Raw genomic sequence first — 15243 nt, forward strand, 5'->3', positions numbered from 1 at the left:
ATGTATGGAATTATAGAAATAGTTATCTAAAGACTGAGATAAATTAGCCAAGCTATAGCTAAACTAAGTTGTAATAAAAGTAGGGTAAAAGACATACTTTGCAACAAATACAAATATTGGTTCACAAAGCCATCACCTCCAAAAAAGATTTTATTTCATGATTTTCTTTAATGAAACTTAAGTTCTGTTATAGTGTGGAAGAGACATAGTTTTAGTCAATTTATATTGTTTCCATCCTATGTAAGTTCTGCAAGATTTAACTGAAAAGCAGTATGCTGTGTGTGGTGGAGAATTTTTCTGTTTGTAATCCTTCAGTATTGGCACAGTGTTTTATCACCTGATCTATGAAGGTTTCAAAAGAATATATGCACCTAAGTGTTCATTGCAGCATTGTTTACAATTGATGAGATTTGAAAGCAGCCCAAGGGATAATAATGCTGTGGTACACTAACACAATGGAATACTAGTCAGTAATAAAAAAGAAGGACATTTTACCCTTTGTGGGAGCATAGATGGACCTGGGGAGCATTATGCTAAGTGTAATAAGCCATTTACAGAAAGACTATTTCATATGATTTCATATATGTGGAATCTAACAGAGAAAATTAACAAACAAAATAGAAACAGACTAATAGACACAGAGAACAGACTGTCAGCTGTCAGAAGAGAAGGGTGTTGGAGGTCAGAGGGGAAAAGGTGAAAAGATTAAGTAAAGAAAAAAACCCCTCATAGACACAGACAACAGTATGGTGATTACCAGAGAGAAAGGGAGGTTATGGGAGATAGAAGAGGGTATAGGAGCAACTAATGGTGATGGAAGAAAACTTGACTTGGGGTGATGAACACAAAATACAATAATTATGTGATTTGTTATAGAATTGTACACCTGAAACCTATATAATTTTATTAACCATTGTCACCCTGATGAGGTCAATTAAAAAAAGAAAATGCAAAATACCTCTGTTACTTAATGGACAGCAAAACTTTTAAAAATAATACTCCAAGACCATATACATTAATAAAAATCTAAATAAATACTTTTAGTTTTCAATTAGCAATAATCACACCTTGGATAAACCTCATTGGCTACGATACTGCTACTGCACAAAGCTATACATTTAAAAACTAAAGATTTCTGATCAATACAGAAAGTACTAGAAATGCTAATTTAAGGTGACAGACTAGGCAAACATATGCTACTAATAAATTCACATCTAGATTTTTTAAAGGAATGTCTGAAAATCAGTAAGAAATAAAAATGGACAACTATTTTTAATAGGCAAGTCACAGAATGGGAAACCTAAATGAAAACTATAGAAGAAGTGCTCAACTTTTCTGAAAAGACACACTAAAAAGAAAATAAAACAAAAATACAAAACATCTTTACTTCCATCAGACTTGGAAAAAAAATAAAATGAAAATGACACCAAATGCTGGTATGATTTTTGGGAGAATGAGAGCACTCATATCTTTTGAATGGGAGTATTATGGCACAACCATTCTGAAAGCAATCTAGCAGAACCTTATGTCAGTAATTGGTGACAGTACTTTTAAGATCCAGACAATTAACTGCTGGTTAGCACCCAATAGTAATTTGGACAGGTACACCAGAAGGCATTTTTTAGAAAATTCATCATTTTGGTGGTTAGGAATTAGTAACAGGTGTGATGGCATTATCTGTTTATTTTCCTTCCCTCCCCAACCATAACATTGCCTCCCTGGGGGCAGAGTACACTTCCCTGCACTTTGCGGTGGACTTTGTGGTTAAGCTCAGCAGAGACACAACTGCTCTGTGTATTCGTGGTCAGGAAATACGTGTGTCATAAACCACTGAGAAGTTAGAGTTAGTTATTCTACAGAATTATAGTGAACAATCCAACTAATACAATGAATAAACTGGAAGGTAAACATAGGTTTAAACTCAGTATAATAAGAATTAATAATAATTCAGATTTTTAAACTGCAAACAGGGTAGTTCTTAAAATAGGTTTTTGCATTTAAAGTAAGAAATTATATTTATAGCAATGTATATATCAACTGTTTTGGCATAAATTACACTTAAGTATATGTTATATTGATGCCTATCAGGAACTTGTTGAGGATAGAGAAAGGAATGCAAAATTAAGTAAAATAAAAGAGGTTTTGCATGTAATGATGGACATAGTGTATCACAAATCATATCTGAGGTCAAATTAAACACAAACATATAACAAATATAGAAAAGTATTAACAATTATTATTGCTTGGACTTACGAGTATTAGTAGTTTTTATATTATTTTTATAATTTAATATTTTAGGAGTCTTTAGTAATATTTATCTTTACTTTTTGTCATTCTCAAGTTGCATAGGCATTCAGCCTTTTTTGTCTTTATCGCATTCCTCCATAAATTTTATTGTATAAATTTTTAAGTTCATAAAATTATAGTTTATTACATTACTTTCTTGCTCTCAATATTTTATGATTTATATAAGACTCCCTAACAATACAGTGTCTGACAGTATCATTTTTGTACAAAAGTTATCAAATTGAATTGAATTGAGTTAAATATATAATTCTGATGGTTCTCTAATATATATTAAATTAATAGTAATATTTTAGATTCAAAGGAAATATAATTTTTGTGAATATAAATCTAATAGGTTTTATTTAAAAATTTATATTTATTTTCTTCTGCCATACTGTCACTTGTCAATTTATGCTTTATGAATACAACTAATGTTCTTCTCATCCAGTTAACAATAACTCTTTCGCAAACTTCAATATAAGAAAGTCTCTTCAAAGTGCCTTATTCACTGTTGTGCATTCAGAATCTAAAGATGTGTTTGCTACACAGAGAGGACTGAATATATATTTACTGAATAAATAAAAGAATTATAATACTCATAATGGCAAAAGTAGTCAAGAGTAATAGTTTACAGTATAGAGTAAGTTTTCAGTAATGTTGACCTTCACAATAAATCAGTGTGGTAATTTAATTATTGCCATTTTGCAGTGGAGAAAACCACACACTGGAAGGCTTAGTTACTTGTTTGAGATCACTAGGTTAGTATTTTGAAAGACCCATCATGTGATTTTGTCTTATGATACAAAGAGATTCATAGATACTTTATATTTTCAATGTCGATATAGAAACCCTCAAAGTAATGAATAATGCAATATTAAAGAAAATATTACACAACCATTTCCAACTTTATCTTCTGGCCATTTGGTTGTTTCTGAAAATTGTGTTCTGGTCTTCTTTAGGCTGTTAGAGGAGATAAGCAACAAAGGGTTGTAAATTGATTAGTAATATAGCTGTTGAAAGTTCTGTGTTCTTTCATAACTAATTAGATCCAAAGAGCTAATTTCATTCTTGAAAAGAAATGTACTTAAAAATGTAATAAAGTTTGAAATGGGTAGAGAGAAATTATATCTAAAAAAATAGCTATTAAAAAATAATTAAACCTTTAGAAAATAAAATAGCTTTTTAAAGTTTTTAAATATAATGCTACTTCTGTTGAGTTTTTCTTTTCTTTGTTATGGATATTAGAGTTATACCACAAAAGTAAACCGTCATATGTAGATGAAATATTAAGATCATAATATATGTATATTAATTGATTGTTCTTAATTGTATTTGCTACTTAAGCAATTGAGCATACCTAAAATATTTAACTGTAGCACTTGAATGTTACTCATACTAAAAATTATAAAAATATATCATATGGTAAATAAACTGATTAAAATTGATTTAAGGCAAATCTTTTTATTTTAAAGAAATAGAGGCCTCACTAAATTAATTTAGAAGTTTTTTACTGGAATGTTGAATATCACCAAGAAGACCGTGGATAGGTGATCTAACAGCTCCATGGGGAAAAAATTTATATCTTGTTTTTTTGTTGTTGTTTGTTTGATTTTTATGACAGAGACAGAGAGAGAGAGACAGAGAGAAGGACAGACAGGAAAGGGAGAGAGATGAGAAGCATCAATTCTTTGTTGTGGCACCTTAGCTGTTCATTGATTGCTTTCTCATATGTGCCTTGACCAGGGGGGCTACAGCAGATCCAGTGACCCCTTGCTCAAACCAGAGACCATGAGCTTAAGCTGGTGAGCCTTGCTCAAACCAGATGAGCCCATGCTCAAGCTGGCAAACTAAGGTTTCGAACCTGGGTCCTCAGTGTCCTAGTCCAATGCTCTATCCACTGTGCCACTGCCTGATAAGGCAAAAATTTACATCTTTATTTACACTAATATCTAACTGAAATTTAGCTTTTCTTTAATCATATGTTTTGACAAAAATCCCCAGTAGGGTTACCTGTATCAATTTATTTTCATTTTATTGCAAATGTTACAGATAATCTTAAAATATCACTACTTTGAAATTATAGCTATTATTAGGTCCACATCAAGATATTAATATTTAATCAAGAAGTGCATACTTTATTTTGCTTATTATAATTAAAATATTTTGATAGCTATTTTAATATAGTTACTTTTTATAATCTTATATATTTCATTAAATGTTTTAATATAATTATTGTGATTTCAGGTAGGTCCTTAAGTTATACAGATGGTTAAAGAACTGAAACAGGTTTTAATTGATATTAAACTCAGAAATCTTAATTTTTGAGATCTTAGAAATAAATATATAGAAGAAATTTGATATATGTTTAATCAAGTAAAACTATATATTTTATAAATATAAATTATACATTTTTCTTAATATTATCATGGCTAACATTATAATCTGTAATGGTACTCACATTGTGGTTTTAGAAAATTTCAATATATGGTAGATAATAAGTTGAAAAGTATCTTTTGTTTAAGAATATTTGCTTGTGTTTTTCTATTTTGGCTCTATGTAGTAGCACTTACTTTAAATTGATTACTTACTAGAAATTGATTTTCTAATGGTAGAACTCATATAAAAAAAAGTAGGACATTCATACTTGATTTTTCTCTTTTTATTTTCAATTGTCAAGGTAACAAATGAGTTTCCTTATCATTCTCCAAAATAAAAACTCATTAATTTAAAAGTGTTGATGAGTTTAATTTATTCTACTTATTTTCTATATTGATGGTCATTTTCCCATCTCTGACCAGTGGGTTCTTTTAATGTTAGCCTTAATTTTTTTTGACATGACTCTAGCAATCTTTTTTTTCCCCTAGCAATTTTTAATAACTTCTTTGCTAGCAAGAAATATGACAGATATTTTATGATTATTCTGTGAATTTACTGCTCATTTCCTAGAAGTAGCCATTTTTCTAAAGGAAACTGATTTCTTTCAATGAAGAATAGCATTTACAATCTGGGTATTAGAGGTACTCGTTGCTATTGGGTTGTTAATTTCATTTAGACCTTTCAAATAGATAGAGCTAGGATGTGTTATAAGTAGAGGTAATAAAATATAATATAAGTAAACACTGATTCTTCCAAATTAAATTCAGGATTACCAGGTTTACACTTAACCCACTCTATATTACATTTTTATCTTTTTTGTTGTACTCAGAATACTCATTCACTCTTGTACAAGAGGTGATACAATTAGAAAATCTCATGATTATTTATTTCCTGTATCCCATATCACACTCACTGTATGGACTAAATCAGTGGTAGTCAACCTGGTCTCTACCACCCACTAGTGGGCGTTCCAGCTTTCATGGTGGGTGGTAATGGAGCAATCAAAGTATAAATAAAAAGATAGATTTAACTATAGTAAGTTGTTTTATAAAGATTTATTCTGCCAAGCTTAGTGAAAATCTGACATAAAGTACTTATAATTATTTTTATATGCTTTAACTTGCTATAACTCTGCTTTATAAATTTTATAAAGTAAAGTTACTTCCCTACTTTATAAATCACCATTACTGTGGAACCGGTAGGCGGTTAGAAAATTTTACTACTAACAGAGATACAAAAGTGGGCGGTAGGTATAAAAAGGTTGACTACCCTTGGACTAAATTATATCCTCTCAAAATTTGTATGTTGAAACCCAAACTCCTGCTGTGACCATATTTGGAGATAGGACTTTAAAGGAAGTAATAAATGTCAATTGAGATTATAAGGGTAGAGTTTAATTTGATAGGACTATTGTTCTAATAAGAGGAGGAAGAAACAGCAGAGCCCACTCTTTATCTGCATGGACACAAAGAGAGGAGGTCATGCGAGGATACAGCAAAAAGATACTCCTTTGAAAGCCAGAATGATAGGTCTCACCAGAAACCAATCCCAGCAGCAACTAGATCTTGAACTTGTAGTTTGCAGACTGTGAGAAAAAATATTTTTGTCATTTAAACCACACAATTTCTGATATTCTTTTATAGTCAGCCTAGCTGACTCAGACACTCACAGACATCTCAAATTAACAATCCGATAGTACCACCACTTATATGACTCATAAAGTGTTAACAGTTCTGCATCGGTTCTCTTCATTCTTTACCCACAGTTCACAGTTTAATGTACCCTGTCAGAACATATAGCCATTACTCACTATATTCTCTCCCTTTTAATTATCATTTGTTCTTAGTCAAACAAGGAATTATATATGTAGTGCTCATTGTTGTTCTTTATATCAACATCTTTTCAGTCATGTTGACTGCACCTTGTTTCTAGTAGATTCTTAAGAAAAGGCCTATCGAAATAATAATCTATATATTTTTGGTGATAAAGGTAGTTGAAGTCAGTTTTTCTGGATATAAAAGTCTTTGACTCACATTCCCTTTGCATATTTTAAGTGTGTTACTCCATTTATTTTATGGATTATTGCATTGCTTTATATAAAGTTGATAATAATAAACTTTCCTTTCCCTTATAAATTATCTGGTTTTTTTATCCTAAATCTCAAAAATTTTTATTGTTAAAGTTGAGTAATTTTACAATAGTATGACTTGGGTTTTGGTTATTCCTGGTTGATGTTCCCAGTTATGAGTGATTTTTTAACATATAGCTTTAATTTTTTATTTGAGAAAAGTTTCTGGAGTAATTTTAGTATTTGTTCTGTTCTCATATTTGTTATTTCAGGACTGGTATTATAAATTTGTTTTATTGTCTTTGTCTTTTGTAAACATTGGTATTTTCTGCCAAATTATTCTTTTCCCTTTTTTTTGACTTAAGAACATAAGATTTATTTTTTAGTCTCATTTCCTTATTTTTGTTTGCTCTTGTATTTCTTCTATTTTAGTCTTTATTCCTGAAAAAAATATATTTGTGTTCCTTTTCCAGACTTTTTTACATGAAAAAATTGTATCAGTCAGTTTTGTTTTATTTTGTGGTTATGTCTTCATGGTATAATGTCATTGTTTTGCAGCAATCTTATTTTCTTTCATATTCTCTTTGTCTAGGTTGCAATTGCAATCTAGACATTTTCTTATGATCATTTTAAATGTTAAGATACATTCTCTAAATTGTATAAGGAATTATGATACAAGCTAATCTTTCTTATTTTTTTTAACATTGAAGAGCCTCCTTTTCTGTGGTTTCAATGTAGTCTTCAGAAATACGGCAAAGCCCTGACTAGATGGATCAGCTGGTTGGAGTGGCACCCGAAAATGCAGATTGCCAGCTAGATCTCTGGTGAGAGCACATACAGAAACAGATAGATGCTTCTGTCTCTCTCTCTCTCTCTCTCCCTTTCTCTCTCTAAAATCAATAAAATAAATTTTTTAAAAAGAAAGAAATATAGTAAATTGCATCCTGAAATGCACCAGTATTGTTTGTTGTCTCTCCCATTTTTCTCTGGGTCTTTTCTTTTCTTTATCTCCAGCATCTGTCTCCTGTTCAGGTTTGTTCTTACTCCCGGGAGACTGCTCTTGGTGAGCAGTCTTTCCTGTAAGAGATCCCCAGTTGGTCAGTTTTGTGGTTTCACAGGTTCTGATCTGCCTCACCATCTTCAGACATTGCTGAGGGACCTATCAGATTGGGCAATGCCTCTTCCAGCTCCAGCTGGTGTTAATTCACATTTGGCTGTATTTGAGCTCTCCTGTTCTCAGGTCTCTCAGAGATCCTGCTTTTTTCCTTGGATTCTGATACCATACAGGTCCTAACAGCTGCTAACAATTTGTTTTCACTTGCATGTAATTTGGAGTTCCTGGTTATACCTTGCTAATCTAGATTTGTTATAAATAATGCCCATGAGCTTTTGGATTTGCTATTTGTTTGTCTGGTTTAATGTGGGAATTTGAAAATATTCAAGCCCTATACAGGCTCTACCACCATCTTCTCAGAATTGCCTCCAGAAAGTCTTGAGATTTTCAGTTAATACCTGGTAAACTTCTATGAATTATTTGCTTTGGTGCTTCTGGTTGAGATTTTTCTGTAGGAGACTCCTTCAACTTTCTTCACTCAACCCTTACATGTTTATGTAGCACTCTTGACACCTATATTAAAAACTGTTTATTTGAGTGAATTCTGATAACACAATTATAATTTGAAAAAAAGAGAATATTATGCATTTGGAACAAAGAAGAACATTAAGTAGATAGTAAAAAAAACAAGAGTGTTATCATAAGAGATAAAACTGAAAGTTTAGAAATCAATCATAAGGATTTGATTGATGAAACTTGTACCATGGGAATTATGCTTAAGTTCTCTCCAACTGTTGGGAGAAAGTGTAAGTAGCACAGTTATTTTAAAGATAGGGTGACTTATCTCATTTATTCATAAATCTAAAAGAGAGATTTTGAAAAATTCCAAATCTATAAGGAGTTACTGGTTTAACATAAGTGTATTGATCTTCTATATGATATTTAATAAACATAAATAAATATACAAATTAATATAAAATATTTTATAGGAAGAAATAGCTATGCATAAAAATTTCAATATTTATTTAAATGTAGAAATAATAAAAGCTATTTTAAAAAGACATCAGTGCAGGCCCTGGCCGGTTGGCTCAGCAGTAGAGCGTAGGCCTGGCGTGCGGGGGACCCGGGTTCAATTTCCGGCCAGGGCACATAGGAGAAGCGCTCGTTTGCTTCTCCACCCTCCCCCTTTCCTCTCTGTCTCTCTCTTCCCCTCCCGCAGCCAAGGCTCCATTGGAGCAAAGATGGCCTGGGCGCTGGGGATGGCTCCTTGGCCTCTGCCCCAGGCACTAGAGTGGCTCTAGTCGTGGCAGGGCAATGCCCCGGAGGGCAGAGCATCGCCCCCTGGTGGGCAGAGCGTCGCCCCTGGTGGGCGTGCCGGGTGGATCCCGGTCGGGCGCATGCGGGAGTCTGTCTGACTGTCTCTCCCCGTTTCCAGCTTCAGAAAAATACAAAAAAAAAAAAAAAAAAGAAATGGAATTTATTTGTAGTTGAATTTAGAAGGATTGGGGAATTAATTAGATAAATAGTTTATTTCTTTTTTTTAATTGGGAAATAATTCAGCCTTTCTTCTGAAAAAGTATCACAGGAATGGATGTCTCTTCTTACAATTTTATATTCTGTTGCCAATAAAAGCATTTCAAAACTATTTCATTGACGCTGAATCAATTTGCAGCACTTAAGGAAGGAGTTTAGTGAATAATTTCTTTTTGTTTTGTTCTTTCTCCTATAGAAAGTATTTTTTAAAATATAGGCTGCTCCCAAATTTTTATCTTCACCCTCTGCAAATGTACTCAAATTTTCCAAAGCTCTGCAAGACTTCAGATTTGTAGGGCCTGGAGAAACAATATGTGATGGTTATCTGAGCTATTTACACATACATGGAAAAACAGACACAAAAAAACCAATTACCATGTAGTTAATGGTTTTGACAAAGACCTTTATAACATCCTCCTTAGCTGAATTGCAGAGATTGGCAGAATACAGCATCCTTTTTGACTCTGTTGCTACTGCTTACTTGAATCAGAATCTAGAGATGTAATCTGCAATGCTGATATAGAGCGTGGGGAGTGCAAAGAAATCTCATTTTCAGGCTTTTGCTCTTTGACCAGAAAAAAAAATAAATATGTCAATTAGTTTTGTTGTTTTTTTGCATCTTGGTGCCATTAGTTAACTTTTGAATAGCAAAGGTATTTATGCTATCATCTAAACACAATCCCAGGAAGAAAGTGTTGCTATAGACTGCATCCCTTTTCCATGTGGACAAAAGCTTTCAGTCTTGTATGTAATTTGAACAAGATGTTCTGGGATCCTGCTGGACTGGACATGGAAGGCACTTGCTATCACTATTGTCTAGTGCATCTGCCCCTTCTGACTCAGAATTAAGATAACAAAAAAGAAAAAAACCATAAAATTACTTATTTCTATAACAATAACAAAACATTGAACCAAAATTATCTTCATGACTCAAAGTCCCCTTTTATGCCTTCTACTTGAATATGCTCTAAGCAGTTCACCTCTTCTCTGGAAAATGAAGTGCATACTTCATTTTATCAATAGATACTTCCTTTATTGTTATATTTAGAACACTACAGAGTATATTATCACATTAACTAGAATGCTGGCTTACGTTAAACTTAGTTAAAGTACAATAAAATGGAAATACTTGTATCTGTATATGCTTTCTTCAACATTTATATAAAATTGAGAACAATGCACGGGTGAGTTCTTTACAGATTTATTCATTCAACCAACATTTATAGAGAGACTCATGTATGTCAAGAATCATTTTGTTTCCAGGGATACAGTAGTGAACAAAACTGTCAAAAATCCATGCTTTCCTGGGTCTTCCAATTTTGGGACAAAATATATAATCTAGAAAATTAATAAGCAAGCTATATATAAATATAGATATTAGAAGATGCTGAGAGCAGTTTGGAGAAAAATAGATAAAATAAGCCTCACTGAACCGGTGATGTTTCAGCAAAGATTTAGGAAGGGAATTTGCAAACCTTGTAAATATTTTAGACAAAAGGCAGAAAGAACAGTGAATGTAATGGTGGGAAAATTCCTGACAAGCTCAAAAAGCAGCAAACAGATGAATGAGCACCGTGGTGGTAACAGACTGGCTGAGGGTCAGAGTATTGAGAAATGAGGCCAAAAATGATGAAGAGCAGGGAAGCAGCAGATCTGGGCGCCAAGTGGGTAAACACAAACCCCTAGGTTTCTATGCTTTTCAGACTGAGGGGTGGGATAGTATGGGCATCACTGAAGGGTTTTCAGGAAAAAAGGTGACATGTTTTCACTTATATTTTAACAGAATCATACTCTCTGAAAAGCGATAATAAGAAGGCAAAAGGAAGAAATCAAGAGTCCAGTTCAGAGGAGATTTCAATGACAATATTTTCCCACATGTTACTTATAAATAAATTATTTGGTGTCAAAAAACATATATATATATATATATATATATATATATATATATATAATCTATACATAATCATCTGTAATGGGCTGCGTGCACCCCCCCTCCCAAATACCTGCATATTAATCCCTGGACAATGTGATTATTCTTTTATTTGTAGAAAGGGTCTTTGTAGATGTACATAAATTGAGAATCTGAAGATGAGGAAATAATTTGGATTACCTAGTAAGCCTTAAATTTATTACATATTTCCTTATGAGAGAGAGATGCACAAAGGATACAGATAAACACAGGAGAAGGTAATGGAGGCACAAGCCCTGGAATGCTGGCCTTCACCAGGAACTGGGAGAGACAGGGACAGATTTCCCCCAGAGCATCTGGAGCGAGGGTGGCCCTTCTAGTGTTTTGACTTCAGACTTCTGGTTTTCAGGACTATGACAGAATAAATTTCTGTTGTTTCAAGCTACCCAATCTGTGGTAATTTATTATGGCTGCCACAAGAAGGTAATATATCATACCAAATCAAGTTTTTAATAGGTGCGTCTTTTTTTCTTTTTAATTTCAACACTATGTATATACATATGTAGCACACAGTATCTTTAATGGTTCAAATAACTTCAACTGGGCCCTGGCAGGTTGGCTCAGTGGTAGAGTGTTGACCCAGCATGTGAATGTCCGAGGTTTAATTCCCAGTCAGGACACACAGGAGAAGTGCCCAATTGCTTCTCCACCTCTCCGCCTCTTACTTCTCTTTCTCTCTTTCCCTTCTGCAGTCATGGCTCGATTGGAGCAAGTTGGCCCCAGGTGCTGAGGATGGCTCCATGGCCTCTGCCTCAGGCACTAAGAGCTAGGTTGCTGAGCAAAAGAGCAATGCCTCAGATGGGCAGAGCATCACCCCTTAGTAGGCTTGCTGGGTGGATCCTGGTTGGGGGTTGGGGTGCATGTGGGAGTCTGTCTTTCTGCCTCCCTTCCTCTCACTGAATTAAAAAATAATAATAATAACTCCAACTGGTGATGATTATTTTTATTGGAAACACAGAAATCAGCTAAATTCCACTGGAATCTTCTCTGGTTATAGTGTGGCTCTTAACACACCACACAAGGTATTAAACTTCAGAAGAGTTAATGCAGGGCATAGTTTGATTGGGAAACATAAAATGTTTCATGTTTATACCACCTCACTCCCTACTTCCCATAATTCAGGCTATTGTGTAATCAGTTATACACATATGGTGCGGTCTGAGACTAAACCAACACTGGTATAGAAATTAAAGATATTTTAGCTTCCAAATATTTAATTTTCTTATACAATGGCACAAAATTGAGTCTCTAGGACACTTTAACTCTTTAGTCTATACTAAACACAGTATTGCTTATACACACAAGACAAAGAAGACTGACCTGGTGAGTATAATCTAGTCATTAAAAGGACACAATTTTTATGTAGAAAGTCATTGCAGTATTTATAGCAACTATAATTCTGGCTGGGTAGAGTAAAATGTACTACAAAATTAAATGAAGCTGAGGAAAAGTGGCATATTTTTGGTTTATTTTTTTGTGTATAAAAACTCTGGAAAGTTTAGTGGCAGGAAGAATTCCCACCCCACCCCCAACCTCCAAGCTTCACATTGCATCCTTAAGTGTCAGCATAGCGTTGGCGAGGCTGCTGCAGCCCCACTGACCTTTGACCTTGAGAGTACTCAGCAGAGAGTCTAGAAGTATCAAAAGATGGAGGAAGGACTTAATGATTTCACCTTTTGGCTCTTGCTCTCAAGTTGACCTGTAACTAACATGTCAAATTCTTATTTCCACTAAGCCATCTCTAGTGTGGCAGATGAGCTTGGGAACATTAAAGATCTCATTTGCAGAAGGTCAAATTGTGCACATGTGCACATGCATTTAAATGGAAAAGGGCTATAGCATCCTCTGGGCCTTCAAGGTAGGCGAGTGGATTCCACACAAATAAAAGAAAAATTTTCTAAAATCGCATCTGTCATTGCAAATAATGAGCTTCTGCATTAAACTGGTTTAGAATTATAAACTAAATTAGAATTTTTCATGTGTCTTTAGGACCTAAGGGCTGTGGCCTACTTCTGTACAGGTGTTTATTTACCTGCTTTTCAACAACTCCTTTTCCTGACAGATCTAACAGCACAGTTCAGCTTTTAAAAGAGGTCAACATTTTCCAAAGATGCCTTCCAATAAAAGATTTTGTGTAAAGAAGGGAAGGATCCAGCTACAATAATAAAACAAAAAGCAAACCTTTGCAGTCGAGCCCTTGTTTCCAGCACCGTTAGAACTCAGCACAATGTGCAGTGCAGATATGTTGTGCTCTGAAGATGCAGTATATTTGAGGACATTTTTTACTTTAAACTGTAAAACTATTTATATCATTTAAAAACTGATGTGGTGCATGTATGGGAACTTACACTGACTTGTCCATTAAGAAAACAGGTAGTAACTTAAGTTTCTAGAGAAATTAGTCTTCTCTTCTAGAGAATATGCCAGGTTATTTTTTTAATAAATTTTTGTTTTGGATTACAGAATAAATGTCAATCTTGAAAAGATTGTTTTTAAGTACTGATTTTTCCTTGATTTGGAAAGGAATAAGAAACAAAAACAATCATAAAAAGATACCAACATAGCATTCAGCAGGAATGAGGTTGGAAAAAGATTTGAAATAACTGCAACTTTTTTTCCCAATGTGACTCGAATTACTGGGGGAGAAAAAGGAATTGTTAATGCACTGTTGCCTGAGTGATGGCCACCTCTATCCCGGGCAAGCAGGATTCAATGATGTTTGTTCTTTTAGCTGTATGGTACTTGTGAGTGTCATAAACATTATACAAAAAATAAGCCTTCTATGTATTTCACTGCCTTTTCGAACCCCCTACCCCCGCCCAAATAAAATGCTAAATTCTGTCACCTGGGGGTAGTTATAATAATCACAGCTGCTGATATTGCCAATGGCAGGAACAAAACTAGATCAAGGAAAATGTGACCCAAAGTACAAAGCTTTAGCTCCAGTTTTGACAGCTAATGCTATCACTGCTGAAGGAAAATTAGTCCCTTGACTAAACTCACTCTGATTTGTTATCTGATTTAAAAATATCTGGTGGAAGGAAAAGGCACCAATTTTGAGCATGCTTGATTGTTACACATAAATTTTATGATGGAGAATTGATAATGACTCTTGAGATACTATGGTCAGTGGGATCTCAAATATACTTTATAATATATTACATGTAGATAACATGCCTATGAGAGCTTAGATTTTTGTGGTAGAAATAAAAGCCACAGATGCAGAATTGGAGAGAAAAAAAGCCAAAATGTTGCCATGCTTCAGACTGTATTTTAGGAAGGAGATAAATGTACAAGAGCCACCATCACACCCTAGTTCTGTAATTCATCATGATTACAGGTTTGTAGTACTTATACATGATACAACCTGGGGGCTTTCCAAAGCATCACCTGTGATTATTAGACAAGGCTTTGTAATTTGGGGGGAGAAGAGGAAATGACTTGTGATACTTCTCAGATAAAGGGAAATAAATCTTAAGTTAGTAAAGGTCAGAAAGACTACTAGAAACCTGTGCTAATGATACACATTTTTTTTTAATTTTTATTAATTTTACTAGGGTGACATCAATAAATCAGGGTACATATGTTCAAAGAAAACATGTCCAGGTTATCTTGTCAATCAAGTATGTTGCATACCCATCACCCAAAGTCAGACTGTCCTCCGTCACTTTCTATCTAGTTTTCTTTGTGCCCCTCCCCCTTCCTCTTTTCCTCTCCCTCCCCCGCCTCCCGTAACCACCACACTCTTATCAATTTCTCTTAGCCTAATACAATTTCTCTTAGAATAATACAGTTCTTGGTTTTTCTGATTTACTTATTTCACTTCGTATAATGTTATCAAGATCCAACCATTTTGTTGTAAATGATCCGATGTCACCATTTCTTATGGCTGAGTAGTATTCCATAGTGTATATGTACCACATCTTCTTTATCCAGTCATCTATTGAAGGGCTTTTT

The 15243-nt window shown here is 33.9% G+C and overlaps 1 pseudogene; it reads right to left on the reverse strand.

Annotated features, from left to right (window-relative positions):
- Positions 1–1030: 1030 nt before the first annotated feature.
- LOC136327808 (U4 spliceosomal RNA) lies at positions 1031–1112 on the reverse strand (annotated as a pseudogene).
- Positions 1113–15243: the final 14131 nt, after the last annotated feature.

Source organism: Saccopteryx bilineata, chromosome 2, assembly GCF_036850765.1.
Source record: "Saccopteryx bilineata isolate mSacBil1 chromosome 2, mSacBil1_pri_phased_curated, whole genome shotgun sequence".
In the NCBI taxonomy this organism is placed as follows: Eukaryota; Metazoa; Chordata; class Mammalia; order Chiroptera; family Emballonuridae; genus Saccopteryx; species Saccopteryx bilineata.